Consider the following 7,074-nt stretch of genomic DNA (forward strand, 5'->3'; position numbering starts at 1 on the left):
TGTGTGTTATTCCAGAGACTCATGTCTTGTGGCGGCATAACGACTGTTAGTGACAATTGATGGTATGGTTTCCCGGGTGAACGTACAAGCCAAACTTTTAAGTCAACGTGGACTCGATTAAAACAACGTAGTGTAGCTAGAGTGGAACATCAGACTCTCTAAATTTGAAAAATACAATAACTTAAATACAAAAAAGTCATCCTTTAAAAAAAAGTAAAATCTGAAAAAATGTAACATTTAAACAAGGGTAGTGAAGGAATTTTAACTTGAGTTCAGAATGATCCTTGAGACCTTGATGGAATCTAACCATAGGAGAGAGAGAGAGAGAGAGAGAGAGAGAGAGAGAGAGAGAACGCTACGTGTAAGGGTGCAATCAATTGCAGGTTTTGTTTTTCTTCTCTTTTAAATCATGGGCCATACTGCCCATATCTTTACACTCTCTAACTATTTACTACTGCTTTTTTCTTCTATTTTTCTTAATAAAAGTATGAAAATGAAAACTAAAACTATACTAAATATTAAATAACATTAATATTTTTTTTATCAACCCTCAATATAAACCTTTTATTCTTTTAAATCTTGTCTAGTTAAATGATAATAATATCACTAGTAGTAGAAGTAATAATAATAATACAAAAATATAAAATAATTCTTTTGTGTGACTCAGATGAATTAATATTTTAAGTTAATAAATAAAGTTATGACTTCTGATATACAAATATAATTAGAACCGGTAAAAAGAAGAAAAAGAAACAAAAAGATCTCACAATATTATAAATAAATAAATAAATGTAGAATTAAAAATATTAATTAAAATCTTATATTATTCTCTACTATAAAAATACTCACAAATTAAATCTATTTCTTTTTCTTGATTAATATTATATGTGAATGATATAACCGTACGGCCACACTAGAATATAACCTAACCTATCTCCACATCTCCTTGGAGTTGTATGTCTGGTTTCCTTAAACTTATTGTTCTAGAGTGAGAAAGTATTCTAAGAGAGATGACTCAACAACTGTCTTCAATGAACACAACGTCGGAGCAGCAGACCACCACCGCCGTCAACCGCCACAAATACTTATCTCTCTTTGCCACCGATCACCGAGACTATCTTCTCTCTCCTACAGGAGCTCAGGTTCTCTTTCTTTCTCTCTCTAGAATTTATGATGCATGACAATAATAATGATAATTAATAAATAATATATATAGATATAGTTCATCTAAATACATATAATACATACACATGCATAAAATATTAATTTAAATTTTCAAGTTCTATTGTTAGATCTAGGCATGGCTTGCAATTCGTGTGTTTAACCTGTTAGAAACGACATCCTTAACACAAGTATATATAAAACATGAGTAAGACTTGTTTTAACTAATTTATATCTTATGAATATAAGACAATTTTAAGTTTCATGTACAAATAAAAAAATACAAAAATCACAACACTATTCTGATTAACAGATCTTATCGTGTTTTAAACATGTACCAAGTTGTTAGCATAGATCAAGGTTTAGATTATATATAAATTTTCTGTGATATATTGAGGAAGGTATATTTGATTATGATTTTGATATTACTGCTGGTTAGTTAATTAAGTTATAGCATATGGTACAAATCTTTAAATTAATTAGTTCGATGATTACATAAGAAACGACATACTATAATTGAGTGTTTTTTGGCGACATCGTATCTAATGTTGTGTTGTAGAAGCAACAATGGTTACAATCTTTTCTCTTGCTGCAACTACTTTTTAAGCCACCTGTCCCTAATTATAAAGTTATTTAATGTTTTTTCTTTTTTGAATGTTTATTTTGTCTTTTAAGGGAGTACTATATTATTTAAAAAAATTGTGTAAACGGGTTTTTATGAATTTTATTACTATTTAAAAAAATTTGTTTCATAACAGATTTAATTTAAGTCATTTTTAATCTGTTCATTTTCTTTATAAAGATACCATAACTTATACCACATAAGGTGATACTTTCTTAGTGTGATTTAAATCAGGATATTTTTTAAAATTGACTATACGAGACTTAATAAAAACGTGCTTGCTATAATTTAGTGTCTTAATAATTTCTCACAGTTGTATTTAGTTATCATAGATATGACTTATAATTTATACATGGGTTGTGTATTTCCCAAAATAGTCCAAAATAGGAGAGAGAAGACCAAATTAGTCCAAAAGTGATTTTAATTACCAAACTAGTCCAACCAAACTAATCGGAAACGTGAGATTGGGAATCGTGACGTGAGATTCGTTAACCACTCACAGTGTGACACGTGTAAAGGTACGTGAAAGTTACTCCCAAATTTATCTGCACCGATAGTTTTCTGGCCAAAATTCCTCCGACGCATTTCAGGTGAATTTCGTCTAATACGAGAAATTTCAAAAATGTTGCAAAAAAAAACGATCATTTTCCAATGAATTTAGTTTTGTTAGATGATTTTCAAGAAAGTTTAAAAAAACGATAATTTCCCAACGAATTTAATCTCCTTAGATGATTTTTATAAAAGTTCTAAAAATATGGCAAGTGTTAAGAATGTGGTGGGTGGTGGTGGTGGATGATGGCGGTGGGTGGTGATGGCGGTGTGTGGTGGTGGTTGATGATGGCGGTGGGCGGTGGTGGTGGTGGTGGATGATGACGGTGGGTGGTGGTGGTTGATGATGGCGGTGGGTGGTGGTGAATGGCGATGGGTGATGGTGGTTGATGATGGCGGTGGACGGTGGGTGGTGGTGGTAGGTGGTGGATATGATTTTCAAAAAAAATTATAAACAACTATTATTTTTATGCAAAAAAAGATAACTTTCATCTAAAAACCATCGAATTTAAATAATTTGTATCAAAATCCATCTTTTCTGACAACTCTTCTTTTTATGCAAAAAAAGATGAAATTCACCTGAAATGCGTCGGAGGAGATGAATTTATGAGAAAATGATTTTTGCCAGAAAACTATCGGTGCAGACAGATTTGGGAGTAACTTTCACGTACCTTTATACGTGTCACACTGTGAGGGGTTAACAAATCTCACGTCACGATTCCCAATCTCACGTTCCCGATTAGTTTGGTTGGACTAGTTTGGTAATTAAAATCACTTTTGGACTAATTTGGTATTCTCTCTCCTATTTTGAACTATTTTGGAAATTTTCCCGTAAAAGTATCATTCTATGTTTTTACACTTGTTGGCTTGTTGCACCTTCTCTTTTTTAAACTTATTTGATGATTTATATTCTTTTTTATATCATAAAACATCCCTTGAGTTGATGTTTTATGGGTATGAATGTATGATGAAAATTTAGGTGTCTTTAGCAACACCATTATTTATACTTATATAAACACTCAAGAATACCATATTGTATCTTTCTAAAACACTATATACCTCCATCAACCTACCATACATATGAGTTGTAAACAACATAATAGTAATCCATAAATGTAAGGTGCCTCTCACTTTCAATCTCCATTTTCTTTCTTCAGAAGTGGGGCTGTCCACCTTTGCATTATTTCACCCTCAAAACCTCATAAAATGTTACACATGGGGCTTCATATATGCAGATATTTTCTTGTTTCTTAGTTAAATTTCCACAACAAGATTACCCCACTCAAAATTGGACCATGATCTATATTCCCCTACATAGTGTACTCAAAAGATTTTATTTGTCGTCGCTAGCCACGACAATATCATTATATAAGCTTAGTTTTTCATTTTGTACAACTTTAATATATTATGTACGTGTGGATTATATTATTTGACCTGTTTCAGATAAAGATTTCGGATCTTGAAGATAAAACCGTGGGTATTTACTTTTCGGCTAATTGGTACCCACAATGTCAAACTTTTACTAAACTCTTAATTCAAGTGTACAACCAAATACAAGCTAAAAAGGAATCAAACTTTGAGATTATCTTTGTATCATCCGATGAAGACTTGAATGCATTCAACAACTTCTATCAGTCGTATATGCCGTGGTTTGCGATTCCATTTTCTGATTTAGAAACTAAAAAGGCATTGACCAAAAGATTTGATGTTGAGGGGATTCCATGCTTGATCATTTTACAACCCCATGGTGATGATGATGTGAGTGTGTTGCATGATGGAGTTGAGTTGATTTATCGTTATGGTGTTGATGTGTATCCGTTTACTAATGCGAGATTGGATGAGTTGTTGAGGCAAGAGAAGGAGAAACACGAACGACAAACTTTGGTGAATTTGCTCACGAATCATGATAGATTTTGTTTTGGCTCCTTCATCAAACAAGGTTAGCGTATAACGAGTTTTATTCAAAAAACCTCATTTTCAGTATCATATAATAAAGTACGTATTTTGTACGTAATTTGGTTTTCAATAAAATTTATATTAATTTATGAATTTGAATATAAATGTACTTTTATTTTTTTATTTTTCAAGTTGATAGAACAATTCATACATAACATTGATACAGGTATCTCTTTCCTCCTTAATGGGCAAGACTATTGGGCTTTACTTTTCGGCCCAATGGTGTCTCCCAAGTCACAAATTCACTCCCAAGTTGATTTCCATTTACCAAAAGATAAAACAAAATATAATCCAAGATTTTAGTGAAGAACAAGAAGACTTTGAAATCATCTACGTCTCGAGTGATCAAAACGAGCTAGAATTTAACACATCATTTAGCGTAATGCCATGGCTAGCCCTCCCGTTTGGTGACCCGACCAATAAAAACCTAACCAAGTACTTTGACATAAGAGGTATTCCCACTTTGATCATTCTAGGACCGGATGGTAAAACCGTTACAAAGAACGGTAGAAGTTTGATCAACTTGTATGAAGAGGAAGCGTACCCTTTTACTGCAGCTCGTGTCAAGCTATTAGAAAAGCAGATGGATGAGGATGCTAAGAATCTCCCGAGCGTGGAGCTACACTCGGGCCACCGCCATGAACTCATGTTGGTGTCTCAAGGGAATGGCGGTGGGCCGTTTATTTGTTGTGATTGTGACGAGCAAGGTTTGGGTTGGGCTTACCAATGCATTGATTGTGGGTATGAAGTGCACACCAAGTGTATTAGGCCAGTGGTTCCGGTCTCTAGTGCTTAGGCTAGAGATTGAGTTTGGTGAGTTTAATCATTAATGATTGCCTTAGAGTGGCATTTGAAAACATTATAATAATTGTTTAATATTTGCTTACCTAAAGGTAGGTTATGGGTTGATTGTAGATTTTGGAATGACTAATTGTGTATAATAATCTTGAATTATTGCCCCCATTTTGTGCTTTCCCACTATATGTTCCAAATACCGATTAGATAAAAGGGCACCATGCTTCTTTTGGTATGTTAATATAAATTCGGCATTACGTGTGCTTTTTCTAAAGGTTTGTGTATTAACAAGTATTGCAACTTATTTTTTAATACTGAATTATACGGTAAATATACAAAATAATAGTAATAATAATAATAATCATAAAAGTTTATATTTTGTTTTCATTCTAGATAGGGTTTTATTTAGTTTATAAAGACTTTAGATGGTTTTCAAGTCAACTTTCTAGATGGTAGGTTAAGCATACGTAGCATGACCTCGTTAATTAGTTGCCCGATATAGAATATCTTTAGGATATTACACAAAATATTATTAAATACTATTTTTTTACTTTATTAAAGATATCTATTTAGTTTATTGTTTTGTCTGTTTTGAGGTATTATTATATCATCAATTATAGTATGAAATAAGATTAAGAATTTAATAAAGTGCCACGTCTCTTTTAAGAAAGTGTAGCAATCAAACATAAGAAAGAAGGAAACCTACGAAATTAAAGAAGATAAGGCACCCAATTCATAAAGCACATATTATATGATGCGTGATATCCTCTATCGCCTCTCCAAGACGCCACGCTAGCAAATGCCACTACAAGCAAATATTAAATAACATGTATAATTCGAGTTTGGGTCTATTTGATTCGAGATAAAAGGTTATAACTTATAACTTGATTTGAAAGCAAAATCAAGTTTGGTTTAACCTCTACACCAACAACTAGAATGATTGATTGATTGGAATTCAATTCGGTTTAAATTTTAATATTTCTAATGTAAATTTGAATATTGGAACACAGTAATTTATTTAAGAGAAAATCTCTAAAATAATCAAGTTGCTAATATTTCTCTTTTATAAAATAGGTATTAACCTTAGAGGATCCACAACAAGCTCCAATTTCCTAAGTTTGAATCTATGTGGCAAAGGAGTTGACTTGAATAACAAACTTCTCTTGTTGTGAAGCAAGTTTGTGAAGGTTGGGTTTATGTATGCAAACTTGCAGCAAACTTACAAGGTGGCATGTTTGTGGGGCCACCCCTTTTTCTCTCTCACATGCATATATACATATATTATATATATATACAATTATAATATATTTTAATAATATTTGTGAAAGTTTGTTGTAAAAAAAGTTGGAGTTTTTGAGAAAAGTTTAAAATTTAATGTGGCTATTATGTGATGGTTTATGGATGTTTGTTGTTATGGATGCTCTTATGTTTTTTTAGAATAATCAAATTCCAAAAAGATCCAATGGGAAGTTGACAACTAACCCCGTTCGGCATAGGAGGGCACCCTTGTAGCCAGGAAAGACTAACATATAGAGGTGCACACAAAACATGTAAACGATCCTACTTGTAAGTTATGAATAAGATATGCATTTTAGTATAAAAAACCGCACCCGGAATCGGACTTGATTTGTACTTGGTAATACCTGAACCGGAACCAGTTGCATACTCAGAACACGATTGTTTCAATACCTGAAACTAGGGTTTTCAAATACCTGAAAATACCCCCAAAATGGTGCAGCCCCTTAAAAAAAATTCAATCTATACCAATACCTGCGGAAAAACCCGATAACAAGGCTTTTTCAATACCCGGAAATAGGGTGTTCAGATACCCGGTTTATAAAATACTCGGTTCAATACCCGACCCGAATCCCGGTGTATATGGTATGGTTTTTAGAGCAATTGCCTGGACCAAAACCTTACCAAGGTATGACCAATACCCAGTCATACCCGAACCTAGTTTCATAACCTAAATCGGGTATTAGAAAAACCGA

General features: G+C 32.8%; 1 pseudogene across 1 annotated transcript; it reads left to right on the top strand.

Moving 5' to 3' along the window:
• Nucleotides 1-836: 836 nt before the first annotated feature.
• On the top strand, nucleotides 837-5,395 carry LOC143617441 (putative nucleoredoxin 2; annotated as a pseudogene). The gene is made up of 3 exons (XR_013150833.1): nucleotides 837-1,142; nucleotides 3,776-4,271; nucleotides 4,455-5,395. The product of XR_013150833.1 is annotated as a putative nucleoredoxin 2 (transcript).
• The last annotated feature ends 1,679 nt before the right edge of the window (nucleotides 5,396-7,074 follow it).

The sequence above is a fragment of the Bidens hawaiensis genome, unplaced genomic scaffold, assembly GCF_021521415.1.
Source record: "Bidens hawaiensis isolate Kalapana, Puna unplaced genomic scaffold, B.hawaiensis_p1.1 tig00054822_1, whole genome shotgun sequence".
In the NCBI taxonomy this organism is placed as follows: Eukaryota; Viridiplantae; Streptophyta; class Magnoliopsida; order Asterales; family Asteraceae; genus Bidens; species Bidens hawaiensis.